Consider the following 11,997-nt stretch of genomic DNA (forward strand, 5'->3'; position numbering starts at 1 on the left):
CATACCAGTTGTATATTCATATGGGAAAAACAAGCCTTGATCCCTACCTCACACCATACAGAAAAATAAATTTCAGATAGATTGTAGACACAAATGAGAAAGGTAAAATATTAAATAATCTAGAAGAAAACATAGCATAATAGTTTCATAACCTTAATGCCGGCAATACTTCTTAAACAGCACATAGAAAGCGCTAGCCACAGAGAAAAAGACTGATCCATTGGACTTCATTAAAATTAAGACTTTTTCTTTACCAAAAGTTTCCATGAAGAGAATGGAAAAGAAACTGAAATGGTGGTGGGAGGGGGAGGATTATATATATAATGAAAAACAAAGACAATTCCAAGTGCTGGAAAGGAGGTAGAGTAACCAAACTCTCCACCTCTGCCCAGTATTCTGGTCCAAGTGCAAGTTGATACAACCACCGTGGGGAACTTGTGCTGAGCAGGAGACCCAGCACTTCCATGTGTAGGTTAGGCACCAAAGAGAACCGTGCACATGTGCATACAAGCGAACATGTACCGGCGTGTTCACAGCAGCGTTATTTACACCTCCCCAAACTGGAAAGAACGCAAGTTCTTGGTTTCCCTGAAACTTCTTTCCCTCACTGATGATTCAGGAAAGGGATCCGTCTAGTTTCTCAAGCCAGCGTCCTCTGCAGGGTGACCCAGGTGGGGGCGGGTGCCTGCATGTGAAAGGTGAGGAGCGTGGTAAAAGTAAAAGCGTCCATTCCCCTAGGGACCAAGAAGAAATGAGACGGGTGAAGAGGGACTCCCCAGAAGTGCCAGGAACAAGAGCCAACAGGTCACCAGAAAGGGAAGTGTCAAGACCAAGGGACTTCCCGAGAGGGAACACAGAAGAAAGAGCTCCCATGTTCTCCTGGGTCTTCAAGGACTTCTGCCACCTGCTCTCCTGCGGGTCCTCCTGCCTGACCTCCCTGCCTGCAGCTGCGCTTCCTCCAGCCCCCTCCTCAGTTCAGCCACGTCATTCCGTGGCTTCCCATTGGCCCTCAAAGAAACCCCCAAATTCCTTCGCCCAGCATTCAAGATGTTTCGGCATCCGGCCCCAGTATTCCTCCCGGACTCCGGGCACACGGGACTGCTGGCGGCTTCACTAACATGCCCCATTCATCAGGCTCCCCCGCTTTGCATGTTCTGTTTCAGCCACCGGAACTCTCCACCCTCGTTGGCTGTCAGCCTCCTACTCAATCTTCAAAATCCCATTCAAATGTCACCTCCTCTGTCAATCTTTGACCTCTCCAAGGAGTATGAGTCACCCCTTCCTCTGTGGTCCCCCCCTCCACTGGAGCACACAGCGCGGGGTGTTTTCGTTTACATCCTGAGCACCGTCAAGGCAGGGACTATGTGTTTCTTGGTTACGGCTGGATCCCCGGTGACTAACCAGTGCCTGACACATAGTAGGTGCCCAAAACATTTGTTACAGGAATGACTAAATGAAAGAGAAAGTTTTAATGGTGATGGATTGTGCAGATTACCCTCAATGTTAAAACCTGCATGGACTATACACTCCAAGGTTAAACCATCTTCTTTTCAGCACTTCTTCCTTAAATTCAGGGCATTGAGAGCCTATGTGCTTAAGGAGGATAAAAGCTTCAGTGCTGCAATCTTTCTCCTGCCTCAGGACCTTTGCACAAACAGCCCTTGCCCTCTGCCTAGATCACTTCCCCAGCTTCTTTGCTTTTTCATCCTCAGGTTGCAACTTCAGAGGCGCTGCCTCTCCGAGGAGGCCATCTGCCCCGTCTGGCCTGGGTCTCCTCTGAGGCTGTCTGCACCTAACATTTCCCCGTCTGTCTCCCTCACAGCAGTTGTAATGCTAGGATTAGGTTAGCAAATCTCTCTGCTTTTGTTTTGTGTTTATAACTTGTCTCCACGCCAGAGCAAAAGCTCCCAGAGCTTGGGTCATTTGCCTGTTCTGCCCACCACGGTACCCCCAGTGCATAGAACGGGGGTCCTGGAGCACAGTGGGGTGCTCAACGGGTCGCTGAAGAAGAACGGCGAGTGAATGACTGAATGGGAAGAAGAGTTGCGGTGTCTAGTTACAAGAAGCAGGCCCTGAGGCAGCCCCGAGAGGTCTTGGTTTCCCCATCAGCTTCCTCACCGACCCCACCTCGCCCTCAGCAACACCCTCGGCTGGTAGAGTCTGAGCGATCGGGACTGCTGTCATCAGATTAATAATAAGGGACTTTCAGAGAGGGATAGTGGGTTGCCCAGGGCCACACAGCAAGTTCTCACCTAAGCAGAGTCCTCAGGCTGGGAGGAGCTAGCCCGGTGGCCCTGGATCAGAAAGGAGGTTCTGCCACTAACTCCCGATGGGACCGTGGCCACAGCCCTTCCTTTCTCTGAGCCTCAGCTGTCCTCACCTGTGGGATGGGGGCAGTGGCCCTGGCCTGGCTGGGGACCGTGAGGAGGCAGGTGCTACACACTGTAGGTGTGTGGTTAATGTTAGTTGCTTTTCACTTTTTTTTTTGCCAGTGACAAGCGTGTCTGGAGACAGGTGTGTCAGGTACCTTACACTTAGAGCTTAGTCAGTGGGAGACAAAGGTGAGGGGAAGGGCCTGCCCCCCGAAACCCATGCAACCCCTGAGGCTGTGCAACCTCTCCGCCTATCCACCTCTCCCAGCCAGAGGCATCTTTCCCTCCTGGAACTTCTTCCAGCCTGCGCAACCTCTCCTGGCTGAGGAGCCTGCCCCCGTCTCAGCAACCTCATCCTGACTGAGCAACCCCTACCCCGCTGTGACCTGTGCCTGTGCCTGTGACCAGGCACCCTTGCCCAGACTGTGCAGCCTCTCTCAGCGCCTGCAGCCACACCGCATTTCGGCCCCATTTCCCCAGACCCTGGGGCGCTGGCCGTGAAGCAGAGAGAGGACGCTTTGAACTGTGACTGCTGGAGCTGCCAGGAAGGGACCTGGCACAGAGCTGGTGACCTGCCCTCTCTCTCCTCCGTTCCCAGCAGGCCCCCCAGCCTGCCCTGGCCCTGGCCGAAGGAGACCGAGTGTTACTAATTCGTACTGGAGAAAGCTGGCAGGCCCTCGTCTACACTTGGCAGATGGGGAAAGGCCACCCAGGGTGGCCCAGAACCTTGTCCATGGTCACAAAGCCTGAGGCGGGAGCCAGGCTGGCAACTTGCCCCACCTCTCTGGGGACAATTTGGATATGGTGGCCGGACCCTCCCTGCAGCTGCAGGGACCAGAAGGCTGGTCCCTGATGCAGATGTCCTGGGCCGTCGGGGGCCTCCAGGGGGCCCTGCCCGCACCCCGGGGAATATTCTCAGGTGGTTTCAGAAGTTCCAAGTTTACTCAGAGCTCTCATTTGAGCTGTCTGAAAAGTCCCTTTGGCCTGGGGCCAGGGCAGGGAGTGGGGGCGGTGGCACCTGTGAGCCGTGGGGTGGGGGTGGGGCTCCCCCAGCCCTCCGCCCCCCCCCCCCCCCCCCCGCACGGCCTTCAAGAGTCCGGGGGCACTGGAGGGCGGGGAAGGAGAACTTGTGAGGAAGAGGCTACGAGGCTGGGAAGACCCTCTTCCCCAAGGAAGCGTCCATTCCCCTTCACGGCTCTCTTCCCTCCCCGTCTAGATGACTCCCTGAGTGACCCTAGGAAATCCCCACCCCTCTCTGAACCTCAGTTTCCCCATCTGTAAAAGGGGGGAGTAGAATCGTCACAAGAGCTGTCATTATCGAGGACTCGTCTATGTCAGCAGCTGTGGCACGTGTTCTAGACAGTAGCGAGACGACTATGACCAGCAATAGTAAAGCAAAACGTAATGGCCACCGTTGTCTGTGGGCCACCTGTGGGTCACCGCTAAGCTCTTCCCCTCTGGCACGGGCTGTGTCTGCCTGTGCGTCACCGAGCCCTGGGACCTGGGAAGGGGCCTGACGCCTAGCAGGTGTGTGACACGTCCATGTTGACTAAGCCCTCACGACAGAGGTGAGACGGGCATCCTCATTCCTGCTGTCACCCTTACAGCGTGTCCTCAGATTACGGATCAGGCAGCTGAGGTTCAGAGACGTTAAGTGGCTTCCTCAAGGTCACACAGGTACTAAGAGGTGGAGCTGGGACTTGAACCCAGGTCTGGCTGATTCGAAAGCCCCAAATCACAATGGGTGGCATGGGGTCAGCCAGGTCCAGCGCCCCTGGACCGCGGGGACCCCCAGTTGCCGTCGGCCTGCCCGAGAGGATCCTGAGGGCGCTAGCTGCCCGCGCTGGCCATGGAAGAAAGGGACGCACCTTCTTCTCAGTCCTGTATTTATTTGTCAGGCGCCAGCCCGTCCTGATGCTGCCAGAGGCGGGCGCCTCCCAGAGCTCTGGTGGCCTGTGCGCCTCCTTCCCAGCTTCTCCTGGCTGGCCGCCTCCTGCAGCTGCCCCCGCCCACCGGCCACAAGCCCCCACCTCCCACTGTCTTCTCTGGGCCCCCGGCTCAGCCCTCCCGGCCTGGATTTGGCCAGGTGCTGTCACAAGGGCTGTCAGCTGCCCCCGCTGCAGGCTTGGGCAAGGACCCGACATCCTGCCAGCAGCGGGGCGGGAGGCTCAGGGCTCAGAGGGGGCCCGGCCGTCCCGATCCCATGCCCCTTCTCAGAGGGTGCCCCAGGCCCTGAGTCTCATTTCTGTTTTACCCTATCCAGCGGGTGTGGCCTTGCTGTCACACAGACAGGGGTCCAGCCCCAGCTCCACATCTCCCGGTCACAGCTAACCCGGGGCAAGGTTGTGCCCACTGAGCCTCAGTCTCCTCATGTGTGAAATGGGCCGAATGAGGCCACAGCCTCACCTGATGCCGTGAGGATTATGGGAGACTCACAAGTGCCTCCAATATGGTGAGCCGGTGCCGGAGACCACAGCCCAGGGCGCCGGGGAAGGCAGGACCACAGCTCCCCTACTGTGTCCCTGTGCCCTCTGCCACTCTTGGAGTCTGGCCCTTCCCTCCCAGGCTCAAGGTCCCTCGTGACGCCAACTCCCTTCCAAATGGGGAGGGGGCATCTGCCATCACAGCGTTCAGGTTGTTACGCCCCAGAGCCCTCACAGACGGCCCCACGAGGAAGACGCCACCCTGGTCCATTTTACAGATGAGAAAACTGAGGCTCCATGAGGTTAGAAGCAGAGAGACTTACCCGAGTTCACCCAGCCTGGAAGTCACATGGCCAGATTTTGACCCGCAGGTCTCTCCCACTCCACGTGCGCTTCTGAAACCCCCGCCCTCCCCACCGGGGAGCGCGGACGTTCTCCCAAGAGCAGCCGCGTGGCTTTGCAATGGCCCTGCACTTGGCCTCCTGCTGTGGCTGAGCAGTGACTAGTCATTCCCTCAACAAGTCTGAGGGTCCATCCAGGCCTCCCCTCCGCCAGGCTCCTCCGCCAGGAACGCATCTGCCCATTTCTTTCTTTCCCGTCCTTCAAGGCTCAGCCTCCCGTGTCCTCCACTCGCACACAGAACCGGGTTGGCCTCTTATCATCTGACTCCCACCCTGTGCTTCATGAGAAAAGTGACAGCTCACGGGGCCACCTGGCTTGATGGCCCACCCTGCTACGTCCTAGCTGAGTCACCGAGGAAACGTCACTCTATCTCTCGGAACCTCACTTCCTCATCTGTGAAATGGGCACACCGACCCCGGTGTGGAAGGATTAGATGGACTAACGGTGGTAAAACGCAGAAGCTGGCACAAAGTTGGCGCCAGCATGCCTCAGCCCCACCTGCGTCCATCACTGCCTGTGCCCATCACTGCCTAGCGGGCTGCCCAGAGTCTGCGGGCTTGTCACGTCATGTCTGGCCGGAAGCTGGCTTTCCTCCCCCAGCCCCCTGAGTTTTGGAAGCCGGCTTCCACAGACGGGGGTCCTACCAGCCGTGCCCCTGCTGCCAGGCCCCCAGCCCGCGGCGCTTGGCGGAATCAGGGACTCCAACCCCAACTCTGCCTGGCCTCACTGCATGAGGCTCCTGTGCCTCTGTGTCCCCAACTGGGGCACAAGACTCCTCAGAGTCCTCCCGCAGTGACGCTGGGTGCCCTGGCAAGAACAGGCCCTCCTGGGCGGAGAACCGCGGCTGCAGTCCCTTTACCTGCAGTTCCAGCTTCTCCCTCAGAAATCCATTCTGCGCGCGCGGGGCAATCTGGTGGGCTCCCGGGGGTGGCAGCTGGGTTGGCGTGGGGGTGGGAGAGGAGGGTCCGAGAAAGCAGGCAGGGGCCTGGGGTGGGAAAATCCACAAGCTGCCCTGATTCCCCAACCAGTCATAAGACCTGTCGCCCAGACTTGTCGGCGCGGCCGGGACTCCGGGCAGCTGTCCCACACGGGCAGCGGGCGAGCGCCACAGGGCAGCCGGACAGAGGAAGGCGATGGCAGGGCAGGGACAGGCAGCCGCGCCAGGGGTGGCCCCGCCGGCAGACGGACGGGCAGACGCGCGGCTGTCGCTCACGCGCAGGGAGAAGCGGGCAGGCGGTGGGACGCCCGGCCCATGGTCACTCAGCAGAGACGCCGGTGGGTCGTCTGAGGCTGCTGGCTGCCACCCCGCGTGTGCAGCGCGGGGAGGAAGAGGAGGATGTGGTGAGCCGCTCCCCACCGCCCCGCCCCCCGGCGGCCGCCCCGCCTCGGAGGGAGTGAGAAAGAGGTGGGAGGGGGCCCGGCTCCACAGCAGGCACCCGCTGTCGCCAAAGGTCACCCGCTAGGAAGACGACTGGGGCCAGCAGGGTGACATTTGCATCTTGGGGACAGGTGACATCATCCCCATAGGCCTCACGGTCGCGACCCATGAGGCAGGCAGTGTGGCCGGGAGCCACCGCATCTCACAGATGTGGAAACCGAAGCCCCAAGGTGTGAAGAGGCGGCACAACTGGACCCGGAGGCCTGCGGTGGCTGAGACCAACCCCTCAGCTCAGAGAGAAGGGCCAGAGACACGCCCAAGGTCCCATGGCCGCCCCTCTGCCAGGCTTTGCAAACTGGCCTGTTTCCGTCATTCCTGAGCCTTCCCGCCCAGGTCTGAGCTGGGGACCCCTGCTCTGGCCTGACCCAGGCTCCTCTCTGCCCCCGTTGCCTTGGGATCCAGCCTCCTGCTGCAGAGCTAGAGGGAGCAGGACCCTGTCCCCATGCCCTTGAGAAGAGAGACCCTTGAGCACGTCACATCACCTCTCTGAATGCCTCGCTTTGCCCATCTGTCAAATGGGGACACCCACCCACAGGAGAGAGGGCAGCCATTAACACATGGGAACCCAAGAAGAAAACAGAGAAAAGAAATTCTCAAGAGAGTGTTCATCTTGCTAACAAGCCAGGGGCCCACGAGAGGGTCAGGTGTCTCTGGCTGAAGAAACCGGGGGACAAAATGTAACAAGTTCATGCCTAGCAGCCTTGAAAGAAGGAGAGCAAGAGAACTGTCACCACCGCCACCACCACCTTGCATTACGTGGGCACCGACGTGACCTCATTTTTGTCTCCCAAGCCTGTGATGTGCACAAGATGAGTCCCATTTGCAGATGGAGAGACTGAGGCTCAGAGGGGTGAAACATCACACAAGCCGAGCGGTGTCAGAGCTGGGGTTTGGACCTGGGGTATTGGATTCCTAAGCTTGCACCAGGCTGTGAAAACGGGCCCAAAGTGGGCTGCAAAGTTACCAGGCTGAGTGGAGGCTGTTGTGTGCTGTTTTGATGACACAGGGCAGCTCCAATGCGCATGCTCTCTTTCCCAGCTGACTCATTTTTGGGAAACAACTTACCGCTGACCCGTATGACCACTCCAGAGAAAAAAGAGAAAGCATCTTGCTATTCTTTATTTACTTATTTTTTTTTCCCTTTTTCTAACTGTTTTGAGGAACTTGGTACAAATTCCCCTGTGATCGATTTGAAGGATGTTTGCCCTATAGAGCTTCTCCTCCTGACAACCAAAACATCTTGTGTCCTCCGGAGAACAAATCTTAGGAGGAAGGCAGCTTTTGTTTTGTTTTCTCTTGATCTTCAGGGTGAATTCTCTGATACCCTGCAATGGAGTTTGCGGTGGGGGGGTCGAAAGATCAAGAAAAGGAATGCTAAAAAGAGCTGATAGCTCCCGCTGTGCCAGGGTTTTAAGGACTTTAAGGATGTATCGTCCCACTTAAACCTCAGAATAACTTGAGAAGATAGTTATCATCATATTGTCCCTGTTTTATAGATAAGAAAACTCAGGCTCAGAGAGGTTAAGTGACTTGCTCAAGGTCACACAGCAGGTGAGTGGCAGAGTTGGGATTTGAACTCAATCATTGGAACCCATGCTGTTTGTTAACTCATCACACTGCTTCTGGATGTGTGTTAACACAAGGATGTTCAATCCCTCCTCCCTCCCGCCCACCTGCCTGCCGTCCTTCCACCAATATTTGTTTAGCAGGCTACATACTGGTGACATCCCACAGAAATATACACACAATGACTGCCTTCATGGAGCCTATATTCTAGTGGGGGAGAGACAGACAAAAAGAAGTATCAGACAAACTAAGTGCAAATCGTACTCAATGTCATAGAAAAACCAGGGAGAGATCAAGGTTGTGACATTTAGGGGCAGTACGCTAGGTGACAAGAAGGAAGCAGCCATGGGGGAATATTTTAGGCAGAAGTACCTACAAATGAAAAGGCACTGAGGTAGGGGAAATGTGGCTTGCTTCAGGAACTTGAGGACAGCGTGGCAGAATAGAGTGAGCAAGCAGATAAATGACAGGTGAAGTCACACCACATGGGACCTTACAGGACAGGGAAAGGAAGGTAGATTGTTCCAAGGGAAGTGGGAAGTCATGTGAGGAGTGCTTAATCCAGTTTACATTTTCAAAAGAGTACTAAGGCCACGACTTGGGAAGGGGGTGGGATTGGCAGGGGCCACTTAGCCCCCTGGTGGTTGAAAAGCAGGTGCTTTTGGAAGTGGAAATTTAACAGACCCATTTTACAGATGGAGAGACTGAGGCTGCCAGACCCATGTCCATTGGAGTGAACATGAGTCCCTTCAGAAACAGAAATAGTTCAGGAACAGGTCCCTTGAGGGGTCCCTCTGGGTCTGTAAATGCCTCTTAAGTATGGTTCCCATATCCTTGAAAGGAAGGTGTGTTAGAGCTCTGAGACTTGCCCCCACAACCTCTCAGTATTCGTGGCCGGACATCGGGGAGGAAGTGGTCACATTTGCATTTCAGCCAAGGGGCCTCCTAAGAAAAAAATAATTGAGACGTCCCCTCCCTCTACCCATTTCCTCTTTTTAATTTAGTTTAACAGCTTTATTTAGCTATACTTTATATAACATAAAATTCAGTCACTGTAAGTACACAATTCAATGATCTTTAGTAAATTTATTGAATTGTGCAGCCATCATCCATGATCTAATTTTAGGACATTTCCATCACCCCCAGAATATCCCTTGTGCCCATTTTCAGTCAGTCCCCATGGCCATTCCCAGCTGCACTACTCTGCTTTTGGTCTCTACTGATTTTCCGTTTTCTTTTCTGGGCATTTCATATAAATTGAATCGTACAATATGTGGTCTTTTTCATTTGGTTTCTTTCAGCATCCTGTGTTTGAGGCTCAACCATGTTATAGCATGTATTGGCACCGCATTGGTTTTTGCTGCTGAGTAATATTATAGTGCATGGATATGACACGTTGTTTATTCATTCATCAGGTGATGGACCTTTAGCTAGTGTCCATTTTTTCCTTTAGTATGAATAAGAGTGCCATGAACACTTACATGCAAGTCTTTGTGTGGACATGCATTTCAAAACCTCCTGATATATACCCAGGAGTAGAATTGCTGGGTCATGTGGTAATTCTATGTTTAACTTATTAAGGAAACAACAAACTGTTTTCCACAACAGCTGCACCATATTTCTCTCCAACTAGCAATGTAGGAGAGTTCCAATGACATCCTTACCAACCCTTATTTTCTATTTTTATTTATTATAGCCATCCTAGTGGGTATGAAGTTGTATCTCATTGTGGTTTTGCTTTGCATTTCCCGAATGGTTAATGATGTTGAACATCTTTTCATGTGCTTGGTAGTCATTTGCATATCTTCTTTGGAGAAATGTCTGTTCAAGCCATTGGCCAATTTTTAATTTGGTTGCTTGTCATTTGTGGTTGAGTTGTAAGAGTTCTTTGAATATTCTGTATACTAGACCTTTTACCAGATATATGATTTGCAAATATTTTCTCCCATTCTGTGGCTTGTTTTTTCACTTTCTTGATAGTGTGTTTTAATGCAAAAAAGTTTTTAGTTTTTAGGAAGGACAATTTATTATTTTTTTTCTTTTGTTGCTCGTGCTTTTGTTATCATATGTAAGAATCCATTGCCAAATCTAAGGTCATAAAGATTTGCCCCTACGTTTTCTTCTGAGAGGAGATAGGGTCTTGCTCTGTCACCCTGGGTAGAATACAGTGGTGTCATCATAGCTCACTGCAACCTCAAACTCCTGGGCTTAAGTGATCCTCCTGCCTCAGCCTCCTGAGTAGGCTACAGGGACTACAGGCATGCACCATTGCACCTGGCTAATTTTTCTATTTTTAGTAGAGACAGGGTCTCGCTGTTGCTTAGGCTGGTCTCAAACTTGTGAGCTCAAGCAATCCTCCCGCCTCTGTCTCCCAGAGTGCTAGGATTACAGGCATGAGCCACCGTGCCCAGCTGTGTTAGCGCTTATATTTAGGTCTTTGATACATTGTGCATTAATTTTTGTGTATGGTGTGAGATAAGGGTCTAATTTCATTCTTTTGTATGTGGAAACCTAGTTGTTCCAACACCATTTGCTAAAGAGACTATCCTTTCCCCATTGAATTGTCCTGACATCCTTATCCAAAATCAATTGACTATAGATGCATGGGTTTATTTCTGGACTTTTGGTTCAATTCTATTGATCTATATGACTATCCTTGTGCCAGTATCACGCTGCTTTGTAGCTCTGCAATAAGTTTTGAAATTGGGGAATTTGAGTTCTCCAATTTTGTTGTTATTTTTAGAGATCATTTTGGCTATTCTGGGTCCCTTGAAATTCCACACAATTTTTAGGATCAGCTTTTCCATTTAAAAAAAGGCCACCAGAATTTTGATAGGGATTACATTAAATCTACAAACTGCTTTGAGGAGTATTGCCATCTTAATGATGTTAAATCTTCCATTACATGAACATGGAATATTCTTAAATTTATTTAGGTCTTCTTTAATTTTTTTTAGCAATCTTTTATAGTATTCAGTGTACAAATCTTTTATATCCTTAGTTAAATCTATTCCTAAGTATTTGATTCTTTTTAATGCTATTATAAATGGAATTGTTTTCTTAATTTCCTTTTGGGATTATTTATTGCTGGTATATATAATAGAAACATAATTTTTGTATGTTGATCTGGTACCTTGTCACGTTGCTGAATTTGTTAGCCCTAATAATTTCTTTGCGGATTCTTTAGAATTTTCTACATATAGGATCGTGTCATCTGTAAATAGAGGTACTTTTACTTCTTCCTTTTTTTGTTGTTGTTTTTTTTTAAACACACATTCAGAGAAACTTCTCTAGTAATAAACTATAGAAATGACCCCTGAAAGTATAGTCCTACTTATTCCTTCTAATTTGGATGCCTTTTCTTTTTCTCAATTTTTCTGGTTAAAACTTTTAGTACGATGTTGAATAGCAGTGGTGAAATTGGCATCCTTGCTCTTGACCTCAGGGGGAAAGTTTTCAGTCTCTCACCCACTGAGTATGACATTAGCTGTGGATTTTGCTATGACAAAGGCCATACAGACAACCTTTATCATGTTGAGGGAATTCCCTTTTATTCCTAGTTTGCTGAGTGATTTATAGTGAAAAGGTGTCCAATTTTGTCAAATGCTTTTCTGCATACATTAAGATGATCATGTGGGTGTTTTTCATTCGTTCTATTAATGCAGTGTACTATGTTCAACAATTTTCTTACCTTCAACCACCCTTGCGTTCCTGGGATAACTCTTATTTAGTCACAGTGTATTAAAACATCCTGTATGATTCAGTTTGCTGGATTTTGTGACGATTTTTGCATCTC

General features: G+C 51.6%; 1 pseudogene; it reads right to left on the reverse strand.

Annotated features, from left to right (window-relative positions):
* Nucleotides 1–11,435: 11,435 nt before the first annotated feature.
* LOC138394895 (small nucleolar RNA U3) lies at nt 11,436–11,533 on the reverse strand (annotated as a pseudogene).
* Between the last annotated feature and the right edge of the window lie 464 nt (nt 11,534–11,997).

The sequence above is a fragment of the Eulemur rufifrons genome, chromosome 14, assembly GCF_041146395.1.
Source record: "Eulemur rufifrons isolate Redbay chromosome 14, OSU_ERuf_1, whole genome shotgun sequence".
In the NCBI taxonomy this organism is placed as follows: Eukaryota; Metazoa; Chordata; class Mammalia; order Primates; family Lemuridae; genus Eulemur; species Eulemur rufifrons.